General features: G+C 45.0%; 1 pseudogene; it reads left to right on the top strand.

Annotated features, from left to right (window-relative positions):
* The first annotated feature begins 2,019 nt into the window (after nucleotides 1-2,019).
* LOC126237607 (5S ribosomal RNA) lies at nucleotides 2,020-2,137 on the top strand (annotated as a pseudogene).
* Nucleotides 2,138-19,747: the final 17,610 nt, after the last annotated feature.

The following is a 19,747-nucleotide window of genomic DNA, read 5'->3' as shown; positions in this document are numbered from 1 at the left end:
GACACACCGGTGTCAATGTGTTCTTTTTTCCATTTCCAGGAGTGTATTTATCTACAGCATATGTCCGACTGTTCGTTATGTCTATACCTCAGATGGAACAGCCACAAACATCTTCACTGTAACGGCGACTAAATTTTTTGCTTTTTGCTTAGTCGATCACCTTTCATTTGTTGCTGCGTTGCGCAAGATATAGCAGTTAATAACGTCTTTGGGTGTCGGTTATTATTTACTAATACACACGTAATTATGGAAATCTTTTAATTTTTTATTCACAACATTCAATAATTAAATGATCATGAATGATCGCGTTTTGTATAGAGGGAAAAGGAGGGTTAATCATACAGTTACTTTCAGCAATTGTGGCACTAAAATGTACGTCATTTTTATGGTTCGTTACTCAAAGATGTTATAGCAACGACTATGGTCCATTACCATACTTAGATACAGTCATTCAAACTTAGTACGCTTCTATTTCCACAAAGCTAAGTGTCCAGTTCCGTTCTTAATTCAGTTTAACGGTCCTTCGTATAGTCCACAGATCTTATCAGTTATTCGGCATTTGATACAAATTAATACTGAGCGCTACTTTTCTCACGCACGCAATTCCCCAGATATTCTTGGTCCGTGACCTTGCGGCAATAGTCTGTCCGGAATAAATTAACTCTAGTCAATTTTCTTGCAGTTCAACAAATTTGCCTGATCACTTTAGTAGTATATTACACGGAAATGCTCACTATATCGCACGCCGCAGCTACGTAGACTTATACAGAGCACAGGAAACAAGACAAGAGAACTAACAGTACCCACGCATGGTTTATGTAGTAGAATTTAGAAACAAAAGTAGCCGCATTAAACCCTCTTTGATTTCCCTGAAGCACTACTTTGCTGCGGGCGTTATTCTGATGAGACATCACATATCGATAATTTTAATTAAAACTTTTTCAATACTATTATCGATCACCTCTCCCCTGAATGAAAATAAGCCTGATAATATTGTTGTTAATTAAAAGAGCGGTTATAGTAGCGAGAAATAGTTTCGCAAACAAAGCATCCACCAAAACAACAAACATTGATAACGTGCTGCTAGAAGGAAACGTTAAAAACAAAAAAGGGATAAAAATCACTATTATACCGAAAATGTAGAGTAATGAACATGTCCCACGTGGAAATTGTCAGTCCACACAGTCTATTTGGCAATGTACAAAAGGAATACTTTTCTTTTTGTTGTTGTTGTTGTTGTTGTTCCATGCCTTTGCTGAAGTAGCGAAGCGCCGGGAAACATTTGCAGCTATGTTCTGCCTGTCCTTCTTATCTTTATCGAGGGAAAAGAATAGCTGTCGGTCACATCAGCCCGCCTAGTCATGAGATTTCTGCTTCCTCATTTGCTTCTTACTACAAAAATTTTATGGCAATACATATAGGTAATCGCACATTCGAGATAATGAAGAAATTTCACTGTAGCTATGGAGTGAGAAGACTAAGGTGCCATACTACGCAGTCGAGAGCAACGAGAATGCTGAATGTGTGCAGGTTGGCAGGCGGTGGCAAACTGTCCCTTCGTGGGGTGGCACTGCTGTGTGCTCAGGGCGAGAATGCAGAGAAACTTGTCGATTCTCTTCCTCGCCAAATGAGAGTATTGAAGCGGGGGGAGTGTGGGTATCGCCGCTTACATGTCAGTCGCGTAGTGAGTCGACTTTACTGTCGCACCCACGCACTTTGTTCAGGACGTAGGCTATGGTGACGATGTGGCAACAGGAATTGAGGCCGCGGTGGTCTCACGGTTCTAGGCGTGCAGTCCGGAACCGTGTGACTGCTACGGTCGCAGGTTCGAATCCTGCCTCGGGCATGGATGTGTGTGATGTCCATAGGTTGGTTAGGTTTAAGTAGTTCTAAGTTCTAGGGGACTGATGACCACAGCTGTTAAGTCCCATAGTGCTCAGAGCCATTTGAACCATTTGAACAGGAATTGATGTGTACGCTTGCCCAAAACGTATTTATTCTGCCAAATGAGTAAATGAGGGCAACGGCCTTGCCTCAGTGGATGCACCGGTTCCCATGAGATCACCGAAGTTAAGCGCTGTCGGGCGTAGTCGGCACTTTGATGGGTGACCATCCAGGCCGCCATGCGCTGTTGCCATTTTTCGGGGTGCACTCAGCCTCGTGATGCCAATTGAGGAGGTACTCGACCGAATATTTGCGGCTTCGGTCAAGAATACCATCGTAATGACCGGGAGAGCGGTGTACTGACCCCACGCCCCTCCTATCCGCATCCTCCTCTGAGGATGACAAGGCGGTCAGATGGTCCCAGTAGTCCACTCGTGGCCTGAAGACGCTTTTTTAAATGAGTAAATGAACAAGTGACGAAATGAAATGAGATTGCAATGTCCATTAACCACCGATCGCGATAATTGTCATTGCACAACAGTTCCACCCGAACACCGATCCCGTGGTGTGAACACTTCTCGGTGACGAGCTCTTCCGATCGCGTGAGCGCGGGAAAACAGAGGACGAGTGTCCCAAACGAAACGAACCTTTTCTCACGATCGCTGGGTGCCGTGTATTTCGCGGAAGGCGACGAAGCGAAGGCGGAAACTAACGGAAAGAACCAAACTTCCATACTCGTCTGTGGGGTGCCCGCGTTATGCTCGACCCACGGCGAAAGCGGATTGAAGTTACGGATACTCTAAATATGCATCTGTATTGTGCGGTGGCTCAGTTCTCACTGCCGTTCCTTTTTCTGCTGACCCTCCTCCGCGAGAGCCACACGTTGCCATAGTTTTACCTATAGCCAGGTATGCAGGCCGATGAATATGACACATCTAGCTTAGACCGGCTATGAGCGGCTCTGGTACGTTCACGCACTTTTGCGGTACGGCTGCCACATGATAGTGAGTGATAGAGGCAGTGTTGCACCGCTCCAGTGGACCCATTATTTTTGTGGTGCTCTCATTTCCGTTGGATAAGTGGCACTATAACAGTGGATGTTGTGGTCCTCAGAGGTTTTGTTTTATGCACAACTACTGCAGGCTAAATTTACCTTCTAATTACAGTCAACTTTTCGTCTTTCTTTGCAATTTTTTCCTTACTCTTCCTTCCATTACAGAGTACGTATTCCTTAATGGCTCACGAAGTGACCTATCAACGAATCTCTTCTAGTCAAGCTGTGCCATAAATTTCTGTTTTCCCCAATTCCGTTCAGTACCTCCTCATTAATTGTCCTGTCAACCAGTCTAATCTTCAGCGTTCTTCGCTAGCACCACATTCCAAAAGCCTCTATTTTATGTTGGTTTGAAATGAGTATTAAATACGTTTCACTTCTGAGCAAGGATATATACACATACATTTGATAACTAGTTCCTAACATTTAAATTTATATTCGATGTAAGGAATCTCACTTTCTCCGATATGCTTTTCTTGCTAGCGCCAGTCTGTATTTTATATCGTCTTTACTCCGTCAGTCGTGTTCTTATGCTGCCTAAATATTAAAACTCTTCTACTACTTTCAGTTTCTTATTGACTAATCTAATTCCCTTTGCACCCTTTTTTATTAAAGCATGTTTACTTCCGAGGGACTGCCACTCCCACAGAGCTTACTGCCGTTATTTGTATGAAACAGAAGTACTCTTGACCTGTGCCACGACCCTCAGAGTTGATAACGCACGCATGCCTCCCGCATTACACTACACACACGAGTCAGTGCCGCCTTATCAATGTACACTCCTGGAAATTGAAATAAGAACACCGTGAATTCATTGTCCCAGGAAGGGGAAACTTTATTGACACATTCCTGGGGTCAGATACATCACATGATCACACTGACAGAACCACAGGCACATAGACACAGGCAAAAGAGCATGCACAATGTCGGCACTAGTACAGTGTATATCCACCTTTCGCAGCAATGCAGGCTGCTATTCTCCCATGGAGACGATCGTAGAGATGCTGGATGTAGTCCTGTGGAACGGCTTGCCATGCCATTTCCACCTGGCGCCTCAGTTGGACCAGCGTTCGTGTTGGACGTGCAGACCGCGTGAGACGACGCTTCATCCAGTCCCAAACATGCTCAATGGGGGACAGATCCGGAGATCTTGCTGGCCAGGGTAGTTGACTTACACCTAGAGCACGTTGGGTGGCACGGGATACATGCGGACGTGCATTGTCCTGTTGGAACAGCAAGTTCCCTTGCCGGTCTAGGAATGGTAGAACGATGGGTTCGATGACGGTTTGGATGTACCGTGCGCCATTCAGTGTCCCCTCGACGATCACCAGTGGTGTACGGCCAGTGTAGGAGATCGCTCCCCACACCATGATGCCGGGTGTTGGCCCTGTGTGCCTCGGTCGTATGCAGTCCTGATTGTGGCGCTCACCTGCACGGCGCCAAACACGCATACGACCATCATTGGCACCAAGGCAGAAGCGACTCTCATCGCTGAAGACGACACGTCTCCATTCGTCCCTCCATTCACGCCTGTCGCGACACCACTGGAGGCGGGCTGCACGATGTTGGGGCGTGAGCGGAAGACGGCCTAACGGTGTGCGGGACCGTAGCCCAGCTTCATGGAGACGGTTGCGAATGGTCCTCGCCGATACCCCAGGAGCAACAGTGTCCCTAATTTGCTGGGAAGTGGCGGTGCGGTCCCCTACGGCACTGCGTAGGATGCTACGGTCTTGGCGTGCATCCGTGCGTCGCTGCGGTCGGTCCCAGGTCGACGGGCACGTGCACCTTCCGCCGACCACTGGCGACAACATCGATGTACTGTGGAGACCTCACGCCCCACATGTTGAGCAATTCGGCGGTACGTCCACCCGGCCTCCCGCATGCCCACTATACGCCCTCGCTCAAAGTCCGTCAACTGCATATACGGTTCACGTCCACGCTGTCGCGGCATGCTACCAGTGTTAAAGACTGCGATGGAGCTCCGTATGCCACGGCAAACTGGCTGACACTGACGGCGGCGGTGCACAAATGCTGCGCAGCTAGCGCCATTCGACGGCCAACACCGCGGTTCCTGATGTGTCCGCTGTGCCTTGCGTGTGATCATTGCTTGTACAGCCCTCTCGCAGTGTCCGGAGCAAGTATGGTGGGTCTGACACACCGGTGTCAATGTGTTCTTTTTTCCACTTCCAGGAGTGTAGATCCAGTCATTCACTTGCTGTCAGTAAAGATACCAATATTTCTACTTCTACAGGATGCTTCTTAAAACCCTGTGGTCCGCAGCTCGTGGTCGTGCGGTATCGTTCTTGCTTTCCACGCCCGGGTTCCCTGGTTCGATTCCCGGCGGGGTCAGGGATTTTCTGTGCCTGGTGATGACTGGGTGTTGTGTGATGTCCTTAGGTTAGTTAGGTTTAAGTAGTTCTAAGTTCTAGGGGACTGATGACCATAGATGTTAAGTCCCATAGAGCTCAGAGCCATTTGAACCATTTTTTTAAAAACCTGTGGTTTACAACAGCATTTTGTCGTTCTTGTTGTGCACGAAACAATGTATATGTGGTCGTCATTCCCACACAGTGTCATACATCCACCAGTGACCACTGTCAACAGCCTTCATCATTTGTGGGAACTTCTCCAGTGATGTAGTGTTTTTCCCCTCCAGTTCCCTTACCGTACAAAGATCTCTTGAATCGAAATGGCATCTGTGAAATCACTTGTTGTTATAAGGCGGCGCAAGTAAGACGTAAAAGTTTTGGCTCATCATACTGGCATCATCAAAACCTGCTTTGTGTCAGCGTGAATGCCTATTGGCGCTGAACTTGGCATGCTGCTCTGTGTGGAGGTCCCGTTGCTGCATCTAGATTGATACGAGAAGAATTTCAACCTCTGTGAGGACCGACAAGGCACCGTTAAACATTCCTGCGCTCAACAATGTGTTTTACGGTGCTTTGTTTTCTGGCGCACACCAACGTGGCAATCGTTACTGTGGAGTCTTGGAGATGTGACCTGTCGCGAACATCCGGTCTCAGAGTGAAGTAGTGTACTAAAATACTCGGTCCCGTGTCGGAAGAATGTTGAACAGTAATTCGCACTTGGGAAAATCGTCCAATATTGAATCATTCGCGGAAGTTGAAATTTTATTCTGAGCTCGTGGCATGATTTTATGCCTTTGATTTAGTAACACATTTCGACAACGGTATATTAATCGATTGTGCTCCATGAACTTTACTTTATCGATCATTAAATAATACTAGTGATAAAACAGTTCATCATCGACATGAAGAAGGCTAAGGCAATGCGGCAGGAACCTCACAGCTGGAATCTGATTACTCTATCGTCGACGTAAAATGTCTACAACTCTTCCTGTCAAGACTCCGTTGCTCTCCCCCTGTACTCCCCCCCCCACCCCCCTCAGTCCAGGAAGAAACGTGTGTACCCCAACTTTCTAGGTATAGGGTAATCATCCGACAATTAGAGAAAGCTTTTCTAAATGTTTGCGGAACGTGTGATTGAGGAGGGAGCTATGTAACCAGCCTGGTATTGACCTAGAGCAGGGCTTCCCAACCTTTTTAGCTGGTGGACCCCTTCTTCAGTCGAAAATCCATGGCGGATCCCTAGTCAGTCAAGAGCACAGTAACTTTAAATTTCAGAGCGAAACCCATGGGAACTGAAAGCTTCTTAATGCAAGTTCCATTTTCCCAATGACCCCTCCCCTCTCGCCCCCCCCCCTCCCCGAAGTATTAATAGTCTTTGGTTTAAAGATGAATGAAAACAACTTGAAGGTCAAAAATAGACTTATGAAATTGGTAGTGCACTGACAAAGCAAGTTTAACATTTAATGATGCCTGAGGCCGCATACGTGCCAGCGAGCGCTGTGATTGGTCTAGAAAGCTCGCTCCGCGCATGCGTAAAAGGTTTCACCGCATCTACCCCCGTGAGCCGGCGCACAAACAGTCGAACAGAGAAGCCGCATTCTCCGGCACTAAACTGTGTATGGGTTCTCACTTAATAACCGCAAAGGCTGCTTGGGAAAACGAACTGAAGTAAAAGTACACGTTTTTCACACGAAAAAAATAGTGATGAATTTGATTTTCACATTTTTATTCAATAATTTTACTCATTATTTTACACGATTTGGCGAAGGGTGGCCGCGGACCCCCTAGAAAGAGCCGGCGGACCCCTAAGGGGTCCGCGGACCACACGTTGGGAAGCCCTGGCCTAGAGGGTTGTAGGAGACCGCCTAATCACAGCATCGAGACTGGCTGACACACCGACCATCGTCGTTAAGTCTCCGGGTGGATTCGATTGTAACACTTATTTATTACGGCTGGTTTTCATCACTGACCATCCTTCAGGTAAGTATTACGCCACGAATAAGTACAGGCATAGATTTGGGGAATTCCTGTAGATTTCGCGCAGCTATGGCTAGAAGGCAGTAATTAAGGGACCGATCGCCATGTGGGATGGCAGGTGCGGGCGAGATTGATATTTTGCAAATGATTCTGCGAGGCAGGTTACAACACCGCTCGCAAGCTAGAAGGTAAGGCCCGGCGGGCACTGTGTACGAAGTAATCAGGGCGGCACAGGGCACCAACCTGCTGTTAAGAACCCATCTGCTACAGTTACAACAGTGCTTAGTGACCTGTATCTGCTGAAGCTAAAACAGCGCTAGTGACCTGTATGAAAGGGCCGAAGTAGGCTGAGCAAAACTGATGTAATTATCATAGACCACTCCACTTGTTCCCTACAGAGGAACTACGTCAGAGGCGTAGGAAAAAGTATGAATCAGCGACCCCGGAGGCTCAAAGGGAGCAGTCGCATCGCCATTCTGTCTGCGTCTAGAACCGGAGAGAACGCCGATTTCTTAAGTTTCAGTCGTCTTCCTGGGAAGTCCAACAGCTCCAATCTCGTCCGCCTCTTGTTGATAGGTATGCTCCGCCGCGCTATAGAAATTTTAACGGCTCGTTACATCGGACAGTAGTAATAATGGTTGGTTCCGATTGCCGCTTTGGTCGTTTGGCGATTGCGGGTATTTCGCGATACTGCGGAGAGCGGCAGTCAGCCATGCGGTAAGGTTCTCCGAAATCTGCCCCCCCCTCCCCCCTCCATTTTTGTCACCGAAACCTCGTTCGCATGGTTCAGTATTGTCTCTCAGAAATGTTCTCACATTATAGGTTATTGCTATTTCTATGTGTTGTCCTGTGAATGTGGAGGCTGTACTCGGTTAACACTATGACGTTCAGTGCTAATTTCAGAATGTATCTCTTAGCGTTAGTTTCCAAATCCCTTATTTCTGTTGCGATTTCTACCATTTTTCCCTAGCACTCACTCAAATCAGAGGCTCCCTGCAAGTACCGCCGTACTGCATGCCTTCCGAAGCCTGACAGGGTGTAGAATAATGCTTTTAAATGAACACACTGCCATTTGACTGTATTGTTGTTTATTAAATTACGACCCAGGTTTCGGTCTTTCGTGTCATTTTGAAGTTACTGATATTGCAGGATATCAAGCTCAAAATTTCCCATAAATTAACAAAAACATTCGCTCCCCACGAAATGCCAGATGTAAAATCATCTTGTAAAAACATAAATAAGTAATAGTGGGAACACGTTATATTTAATAAAATAGTTTTACTTTGGTATGTAAAAGATATCCCGATGAGATCCCGATGGCCTATCACTATTTATCTCAATCGCTACCTGGAGCAAGCTCTTCTCTTCCAGACCGCCTGGGATACGAAAATTATGGTAGTCAGTTTAGGTGAGCTAATGCAGGCTTAGATACTACAGTAAGGCAGTCCTGGATTGAGACGATCTAGTCGAGGAGGTATGCCTGCCCTCAGGCAGTCCAACATACGCCCAGTCTCACAACCAAATTTCCCACGAATTTGGATATAATACGATTCAGCTAGCCAGCCCAATTAGTGACCTATAAAGAGGTACTTTCAAATTGTGTCAAGTGCTGATAACGGTGTCTCAAATGAGTATGCGACATCTGCGTGAACACTTAATATCCGACGCTGTTTACGTCATTTATATACACTATTTATACCATTTATATACCCTATCAAGCCCGGTAACACCATTAAACACCAACAACACTAATGTTCTCTGGCAACCCCTCCAACTGTGCAAGAGAATTGCAACTCTAATGATTTACATACTTGTCTATAGTGTATACGGGTACGAAGTTCCATTGGCGTCCGACCATGTCATCTGAGTACGTCACTTTTTTCGTCAGGCAGTGTATTATCCAACTGGCAGCAGAGAATAGACTCCTATGGTAGCGATCGAATCTGTCGTAGCAGGACTAAGGTAAGGTCGGCCGAATCGAGTCGGAAGATGAATCGGGTCAATTTTAAAAATCCCCACCTGATCGTCGCATACGAAGTGGTATAACAAGTGCTGCCACATCGCAGTGACTATTGGAACTCGGTGTATCAGTTGCAAAATGGAAAACATTCTCAGCTGTGTTCGTTGTTGCGTAAAAATTTATACTGTTTATGTGAGTTCTGAAAATATTCTACTTTGTAAAATAGCTTTGGATTAGAATTAACATATATCTGATAATTGGCGTCGTAATTTGTTAAGTATTTGTTACAAAGTAAGTTTATATACTGGAGAAGACGTTATGGTGTCAGCGGCGCGTAAATATGCTTGCGCAGGACTATCGATGTAGGAAAAAAAATATTCTGCGTTTTCGGAGAATTAAGTCAATACAATCAGGGTGAAAAGGGAGAATACTTTTACTTCGATTCATTGTAATGAGATGTAAAATGCAGTTAAAGGTTACCGGGAAGGTAGAAGTCAGCGCCATGCAGCGGAATTGTTGGGGTTCCGCATGCCTCTCTACAAAGACGACTGCAAAGTGAAAAAGATTCGCCAACAAGGGTAAAAGTTGGTCAAACAGTATTTAATAAGGGGCGAGAAAAAGAACCCGTTGCAAGTGTCCTGAGGTTATGCGCATTGTGGCTTTCCGTTGGATACAGATACTATAAAGAGGGCTGCCTACGAGTTCGCAGAATCCAACCAAATAAAGCATAGATTTTCAGACACCAACAAAATGGCGGGTAAAGAGTGGCTGCAAGCATTCAGGAAACGAAACCAAAATTTGTCTTTGAGAACACTGAAAGGGCTTTCTCTAGCCAGATGCAGTGGTTTGAATAGCGGATATGGCTGACTTTTCCCCTGTTGACGAAAACTGTGGAGGATATTGCTTTACTGGACAAACCTCAGCGGATTTATAATTCAGATGAACCAGGTTGTCAAATAAAGAACAAGCCCACAAGAAAATTTTATGCTGAAAAAGGGAACAAAGCTGTTTATGTACAGACTTCCGTAGAAAGAGGAGAGCTCGTCACCGTTTTAGCTTGCGCTAACGTCACAGAAAACTTTATTCCTCCTACGGCCATATTCAAAGGTAAAAGATTTTTATTTGAATTTCGTGACGATTTTCCAGATTGATCCCTTATGATAGACTGATTCCGTATCGGTTAATGAAGAAGCATTCCTCAAATGGCTGAAACATTTTCAATCACATCGGGTTCCTATGCACTGCATTTTACTTGTGGATGGTCATGTGTCGCACAAAACTTTAGAAGCGTTCCAGTTTTGCGAAGAAAATAACGTAAGTATGTTATGCGTACCAACCTACTCAACTCTCCGCCTGCAGGTCATTTTTTAAGCCACTAAAATCGTATTACGACAGTGAATGTATTAAATTCTTTCGTAACACAATAGGGGCAGGTACGAACAACAAGCTCACATTTGGAAACATTTTCAAGGGTGCATGGACACCAGCGATTGCAGAAAATGGATTTCGTTCAACTATCGTTTCTCCGTTGAATGAAAACGCAGTGGATGAACACGAGTTCTTGCAGGCTCGTACATCAGAAAACAGAGCAAAAGAAACAGAACTTCAGTCTGTGTCTCCTCCCACTAATCCAGTTCATGACAGGCCACACAATGACACACCAAAGTCTTGTATTTCATTCCACGACGTGTTGCCGCCTCCAAATAAGACTATAGCAAAATCTTGTGCCAGAAAACAGAAAGCACTACTTCTTACATCCCAGAAAATATAAATGCAACAAAAAAAGATTGGAAAAGAAAAGAAAAATGTCGTCCCAGCCCGACGGTTCGAAGACACACCAGGTTAAGACTAGACAACACCTACAACATGAATCATCACTCAGGTTCATCAGAATCCTCCGAAGAAACAGATGACTATAGTGACACATCTTGCGAACTCTGCACGATCAAGTACAGCTATCCAACATCGGCGAAAGTCGGTGACTGGATTCAGCGTCAGACAATGTGTTGGTATAGTGGGGAAGAAGAGGTTTATTTGTGGAATATGTGCTGCTATTTGTGATGCATACGTTCTAATACTGACCCCATTCGCCTGATTTATGACCTGATTCGTCATGCTTGGAGAAGACGAATAGGGTCATACAGCTTATTCTTCAGATTAATTTTGTGAAACTATGAACAGCATTCATATAGTATCATACACGGAAGAGCCAAAGGTATTGATATATCTGCCTAATATCGTATAGGGCCCCAGCGAGCACGCAGAAGTGGCGCAGCTCGATGAGGCATGGACTCAACTAATGACTGAAGTAGTGCCGGAGGAAACTGACACCATGAATCTTGCAGGGCTGTCAATAAATCCGTAAGAGTACGAGGAGATGGATACCTCTTCTGAACAGCACGTTGCAAGGTATCCTATATACGCTCAATACTGTTCATGTCGGCGGTGTTTGGTGGCGAGAGAAAGTTTTGAAGTCCAGAAGAGTGTTCCTGGAGCCAATCTGTAACAATTCTGGACGTGTGGGGAGTCCCATTGTCTTGCTGCAATTACCTAAGTCCGTCGGAATACACAATTGATATGAATGAATGCAGGTGATCAGACAGAATGCTTACGTACGTGTCACCTGTCAGAGCCGTATCTACACATATCAGGGGTCCCATATTGCACTAACTGCACACGCCACACACCATTACAGAACCTCCACCAGCTTGAACAGTCCCCTGCTTACATACAGGGACTATAGATTCATAAAGTTGTCTCCATACCCGTACACGTCCATCCGCGCGATACAATTTGAAACGAGATTCGTGCTACCAGGCAACATGTTTCCAGTCATCAACAGTCCAGTGAAGGGCCCAGCCGAGGTCTGAAAATTTGTGTCGTGCAGACATCAAAGGCACACGAGTGTGCCTTCGGCTCCGAAAGCCAATATCGATAATATTTCGTTGAATGGTTCACATGCTGACACTTGTTGATGGCCCAGCACTGAAACCTGCAGCAGTTTGTTCAAAAATAGCTCTAAGCACTATGGCATTTAACTTCTGAGGTCATCAGTCTCCTAGACTTAGAACTACTTAAACCGGACTAACCTAAGGACATCACACACATCCACGCCTGAGGCAGGATTCGAACCTGCGACCGTGGCAGCCGCGTGGTTCCGAACTGAAGCGCTTAGAACCGCTAGGCTGCAGCGGCCGGCGCAGCAACTTGTGGAAAAGTTGCTCTTCTGTCACGTTGAACGATTCTCTTCAGTCGTCATTGGTCCCGTTCTTGCAGGATCTTTTTCCGGTCTCAGCTATGTCTGAGTTAACGTTTTACCGGATTCCTGATATTCACAGTACACTTGCGGAATTGTACGGTTTATTTCCCACTTCATCGTTACTTCGGAGATACTGTGTGCCATCGCTTGTGCACCGACTGTAACATCACGGTAAAATTCACTTAAATCTTGATAACCTACCATTGTAGCAGCAGTAACCGATCTAAAAACTGCGCCAGACACTTTTTTCTAATATACGCGTTGCCGACCATAGCGCCATATTCTGCCTGTTTACATATTTCTGTATTTGAACAGGAATGCCTATATCAGTTTCTTTGGCGCTTAAGTGTATACTAGAAGTCGTAGACAAAAGGATATAGTTCGTAAGTGTTTACAGTCAAAAATTGTTTTGAAAATATTTTATTTAGATTTTAACAAATTTTGATCCGATTCGGCCGACCTTATCCTACATAACATCTAGCCGATAAGACGTTTAGCCTCGATCTTGATTGAGAGAGGCCTCTGATCAGGTACCTGTGGGGGAGACTGCCTCGGCGCGTCCTTGCCACAGCGGAGAGTGGGACGTCTTGCGGCGTCCCTGGCGAGCGACTCCAGTGTCACAACGCCGGCTCATCTCATTACCTTAACGAGCCAAACTTTCCTCCGTGGGCCTTCAGCTACAAGGTTTCCGCAGTTGCCGGCTATTTTCATCCGAGTGACACCTTTCGTCAAACTTTGCGCCCTTAACGCAATCCATTGAGGGCTGACGAAATGCAATGCGAGTCATCATTCACACTTGCGCTATAAACGTACTTTTATAGGAGATTCTGCGTATTTGTTTCGCCCCGCTGAGCAAGGAGCCCATAAGTAAATTGACCCACTTACAGAAACTTACAGCAACTTTCAAAAACTTTCAGAGATTTGCCGTTATAACCGTAAGCTTTGAACGCTTGAGGTACGTTGTGATCGTAAATTCTTTGCCCTGTACAAAAATTTGTTTATAAGCGACGATGCTAAATATGGCTATGCAGTTCGTTGTGAAGGCTGCCTTAGTAACTCACAAATGTCCGTTACGTATATAGTTACATAAGCCTGTGAAATTTTTCACAAACAGAAGTTTTTTTGTAGCTGCACCACAGTACGTGCTCTCACAGCATCCGAATTCCTTTTTTCTCCCGTTACAGGTAGCGTAATTTCTTAGTGTTACTGTCGCAGTAGTGTCTATGCAGAACATGAAACACCGTCGATTACAGTTCAGCGATAGTTTGACAGCGTTCCTGAATATACACTGAAGCCCCAAAGAAACTGGTGTAGGCATGCCTACTCAGATACAGGGGTATGTAAACAGGCGGGATACGGCGCTGCGGTCGCAACGCCTGTATGTGACAAGTGTGTGGCGCAGTTGTTAGATCGGTTACTGCTGTTACAATGGCTGGTTACCAAGATTTGAGTTTGAACGTGGTGCTATCGCGGCGCACGAGCGCACCGCATCTCCGAGCTAGCGATGAACTGGGGCTCTTCCCTACGACCATTTCACAAGTGTACCGTGAATGTCAGGAATCCGCTAGAACATCAAATCTGTGACATCGCTGAACCGGAAATAGATCCTGCAAGGGGACCAACGACGACTGAAGAGAATCGTTCAACGTGACAGAGGTGCAGCCCTTCCACAAATTGCTACACATTTCAATATTGGGCCACCAACAAGTGTCTGCGTGTGAACCGTTCAGCGGAACATCGTCGATGCGGGCTTTCGGAGCACTAGCCCACTCGTACAACCTTGATGAACGCACTACACACAGCTTTACGCCTCGTCTGGGCCCATCATAATCGACATTCGGTTGTTTGAATGGAAACATGTTTCCTGGTCGGACGATTCTCGTCTCAAATTTTATCGAGAAAACTGACATCTACTGGTATGGAGACAACCTTATGAATCCATGGACTCTGCATGTCAGCAGGAGACTGTTCAAGCTGCTGGAGGCTCTTTAATGGTGTGGGGCGTGTGCAGTTGGAATGATAAGGGCCTCTGATACGACTCTGACAGGTGACACGTACGTAAGCATCCTGTCTGATAACCTGCATCCATTCATGTGCATTGCGACGGACCTGGTCAGTTCCAGCAGGAAAATGCGACATCCCACACGTCCAGATTGCTACAGAGTGGCTTCAGGAACACTCTTCTTAGCTCAAACAGTTCTGCTGGCCACCAAACTCTCCAGACACAAACATGAATGAGCATACCTAAGATGTCTAACAATGTGCTGTTCATAAGAGATCTCGACCCCCTCGTACGGATTTATGGACAGCTTGTACGATTCATGGTGGCAGTTCCCTCCAGCACTACTTCAGACATTATTAGAGTCCATGCCACGTTATTTTCGGCACTTCCGCGTGCTCGCGGGAGCCCTACACGCCATTAGGTAGGTAATAATTTTCAGAAAGAGTAACAAATAAAACTCACTGAAGGCAGCACAGAAAGTGATGAAACATATTCGGGTATAAGAAAAATAATCAAATTGTCTAGCATTAGGTGTATTTGCTCTCTAAAATTCTCTCAGCAAGCAACGGAAAGTAAGAAGAGTTATAAAATCTAAAACACGATTGTTTCTTTACCACGAATACTTAATCGGATAGTATCAGTTCCTTCGATTTGCTTTAGTAATTATCTAGCATTTGTACAGATTTAAGGAATAATGGAAATTTTGTCCCAGGCTGCGTCTCGTTACGATCGACCAGCGATGATACATTCCTGCAGACGGTAGTCTCGTCAGCGAATATTTCGATAGTTCCGTAGTTTTGTTGATCATAGCCTATGACTCGAAGCCTAATATTGCATAATAGGGTCTGTTAGTCAAATACTAATCGACCCAATCAGATATCTTTGAAAATTTTATGATCGTATTTTGGTTAGTAGTCGACGACACTTCGCAGTGTTTTGAACGCCTTTCCGAAATCTAGAAGTGACGGAAAGTACTTTTTCCTCTGAACATATTGTTTGCAACAGACGGAATACCCACTTTCCCATTACCACCGCCGTGCCCAGATCCATACACCAGTTTCTGTCGAATCACCGACATTGAGCCCCGACGGGCGTGGTCAGTATTTGGATGGGTGACTGTAGGAGTACGCTCGTGCTGTTGACATGTTTCCCTTTGCCCTTATGGCAGAGGAGGCAGGAGGGGTGGTGGTGTACGGTCCCAGGTTAGCAGTCTTTGGGCCAATGTCGTGGGTTCAATTCCAAACCTCTCCTCAGTGCCTCGTGAAGTGAGGGCAGGCGACACTGTTGATGGGGACATTAAGCCTGGAGGTCCCTTGGTGCTCTGAGAGGCAAATGATATTTTCCGTAAACGGGTTTCAACCCGGAATGAGATTATTAATCTGCAGCGGAGTGTGCGCTGGTACGAAACTTCCTGGCAGATTAATACTGTATTCCGGACCGAGACTCGAACTCAGGACCTCAACCCCTTCCTCATACTACGCAAACGTGACACTAAAATAAAAAATTCTCCTATCATAGCACAAAAAATGCGATATTTGTAACAGGGGGAGGTGGGGGATTTGGGGAGCAGTGGTAAATGAACCACCGTCCCAGAAAAAAAGATTGTTTTAGCTTCCCCGTCCCCTCCTCTGGAAGAAATCCACCACCAAAGCTTTTATCCCACTATATAAACAATTTCAGTTCTTAAATTTATGCTCACCAGTCGTGACATTATACGTACATTGTTTACTTCTTCTTTTTCCGGGTCATCAGTTTTCTGACTGGTTTGATGCGGCCCGCCACGAATTCCCCCCCCCCCCCCCCCCCCTGCGTCAACCTCTTAAGCTCAGAGTAGCTCTTGCCGTTTACGTCCTCAAGTAGTTGCGGTATGTATTCCAATCTCTGTCTTTCCCTAGAGTTTTTACCCTCTACGGATCCCTCCAGTACCATGGAAATTACTACCTGATGTCTTCGCAGTTGTCCTACCGTCCTATCCATCTTCTTGTCAGTATTTTCTATAAATTCCTTTCCTCGTCGATTCTCATTCCTTACCTTATCAGTCCACCTAATTTTCAGCATTCTTATGTAGCACAGCATCTCAAATGCTTCGATCCTCTTTTTCTGGTTTTCCCACAGTCCATGTTTCAAAGTGCTGTGCTCCAAAACACATTCTCAGAAATTTCTTCCTGAAATTGAAAGCCTATGTTTGATATTAGTAGACTTCCCTTGACTAGGAATGCCCTTTTTACCAATGTTAGTCTGATTTTGATGTCCTCCTTGCTTCGTCCGTCATGGGTTATTTTGCCGCCTAGTTACCAGAATTCCTTAACTTCATCTACTTCGTGATCACAAATTATGATGTAAAGTTTTTCACTGTTCTCATTTCTGCTACTTCTCATCACTTTTGTCTTTCTTCGATTTACTGTCAATCCATATTTTCAAGACGCACATGTGCCAACACCTTGCATTTAAGATAGCTCACCGCTCTGGGGAATTGGGTTAACTCATGAAAAAGCGCGAATATGTCAAGATGTTTTGATTCAAGTGTCTTTGAATCTGCCAGACAAGTCTAAAAGAAAGTTCACGTATCTTACATCCCTAATTCAGCCCAGGGAATATTCACCTTTTTGTGCTATGGTAGGAGCATTGGTTTCATTCTGGCTCCCATCTTCTGCCCTACCATAATTTTGATATTAAAGTGCTCTCGGGTGACCGCTGATCCGATACGGGTTTTTGTCTTTCGAACTATGTTGCTTATATCGTCGGCTTTCACAAAACATCAGGACTACCATGAATTATATGTATTTGTCTGCCTTCTTACAATATTTTAACCGATTCGGACAACTTTGAAACAAAGAAGTGGCGCGCATAAGAAAGAAAAACCTCACAAAAACTGTTTCTTTTTTTTTTAAGTAAAATCCGAATGAAGTTAGATTTTCCAAAGCGAGTTTTCAACTTTACCGTAGGAATCGATTATTTTAGTATTTGATTCACTTTAAACCGTTTAAACGCATTCAGTTTACGTACTATCGAATTTTACGTGCTACATTTACCTCGACTTTTCTACAGTGTCTCGACAACGGATAAGGATTATTGGATGAAAAAATAATTCGTTTTTACTTATCTATTTATCTACCTTCGTGCAAAGATTGAAACTATTCGTGCAATTTTAAAGTGTAGAAGTCGAGCGCTTCGAAAATCTCCCAGAAGAACGTGTCTTTTGCACTTACAATGCAGATGAAGTAAGATTTTTTCTACCTTAGACCAAGGACAGATACACCGATGGAACAAATTTGACCCATCACTCTCGCTCCAGTCCGGAGTTTTTCAAGGGTGACTGTTTTTGGACGTGAAATCCGAACGGTGCACACACAAGTTGTGCCATTCTGCCCTTCGCTGCAAAAGGACTTAATCTTTTCACACAATCTGCCTCGGCGTCAGCTCCAGTTCGTCGTTCAAACCTTGCTTAATATACTGAAACGTAGCTACAGTAAGACAGGTAATTTTCGAATGGATATATAAACTGCCGCCGGTCCGGGCAAAACCAAAAACGATTCACCCCATGTTTCTAGCTCAAATAGAAACAGAGTACCAAGACCGGATACAATGACGCACACATCTCTCATATTTTTCGAAAGAAAGGTGCCTGCCAGCGCCAAGGACACGGAAAAGCTTTCAGATAGGGGCCTGAACTGTCCTACGGGGTTTCCCAGCCATTCATGCCGCACGACTTTACTTTCACTAATCAGAGGAGGCAGAATTGGCATTCACCAATCAAGCTCAATAACTAGCAGGTCCACTACAGGTAAATGGCCTTCGCGTTCGCAGTCCAGAAACTACACTGTCGCCGAGAGAAAAATACACAATGCATTTCGTGACAAACAGAAACAGCCAGCTTGCTTTACTAATGCACTATTGTCTTGGCGTTTTACTGCGCGATTTTATTTCGTGTTTGAAATGAGTCCGCCGGCCGCGGTGGTCTAGCGGTTCTAGGCGCTCAGTCCGGAACCGCGCGACTGCTACGGTCGCAGGTTCGAATCCTGCCTCGGGCATGGATGTGTGTGATGTACTTAGGTTCGTTAGATTTAAGTAGTTCTAAGTTCTATGGGACTGATGACCACAGATGTTAAGTCCCATAGTGCTCAGAGCCATTTGAACCATTTTTTGAAATGAGTCCGTGTACTGCGGCAAATTTTACCACAGTCGATCAGCGAGCAGTTTATTACTGACGTTTAGCACTCTTGGGCACCGAATATTTCCTTGTATCTGTAAAAGAGCGCAGATTACTCCGGTTTATAGAAGGAGCACACACGCTTCAGACCAGTACCGCTGGCGTCCTTCAGTTAACAGTATGCTGAGGCAATTTCTGAATTCATTCACTGTGACACTCTTGGATGAAAACTTTCTCTTAAAGAATCGGTATGGGTTCAGGAACAACTTCTCGTGTAATTCCAGTTTCTTCTGTTCATACACAATATTTTGCAGACAGTAGATGCAGGTGAACAGGTAAACTGATTGTTTTACATTTTAATAAAGCATTCGACCGTGCGCGCACAGTCCTATTGGCAAGATGAATATTTTATCAACAGAACACATTACGTTATAGTGGGAGGCGAATGTTCGACAAGACGACTGGCCTTTCCGGTGTGCCCCAAGAAACCGTGGTAGGATCCTGAATTTTCTCATTTTCCACAAACGATTTATCAAGTCGGATGAGCAGCATTTTTCCACTTGGTGTGATAAAGAACAACTACCTTTAAATTGTAGAAATGGAAAGGTTCAGCAGTGGGTGTAAATTTCAGGAATTCTGCTGGAGATATTTTGTTCTGTTTTGACTGAGTAGCCATCTTAGGTAGAAAACGCAACTGCAGCATTGCTTGGTCGAAACTATCATTGTTACTGTAGCCTGTGTATTGAAGGTATGTTGTTTTGTAATTCGTGTGTGTGTGTGTGTGTGTGTGTGTGTGTGTGTGTGTTAGTATAAATGAGTAGTATGGTAACACGAATGTGAGACTGTGAGAGCCCTGTATCGTTATCGGTATCAATTCAATTTCCTAGGACTAGTCTCTGAATTGGATTTCGACAACGTTGTTTGGATACACGGCCTTGTGGCCTCCGTAGACTTTTAAATGACGTAATGTATCCCTGCCCATTAATGTTTTTGTTGGGCGATTCGGTACTGATGTATGAGGTGTTTCAATTTAAATATATGTTAATCAATACGTAATATTGCCTATAACTAATTTGGTTTAACCCAACCGCA

This window comes from Schistocerca nitens, chromosome 2 (assembly GCF_023898315.1).
Source record: "Schistocerca nitens isolate TAMUIC-IGC-003100 chromosome 2, iqSchNite1.1, whole genome shotgun sequence".
NCBI classification, from domain to species: Eukaryota; Metazoa; Arthropoda; class Insecta; order Orthoptera; family Acrididae; genus Schistocerca; species Schistocerca nitens.
This window is presented reverse-complemented; position numbering and strand designations above follow the sequence as displayed.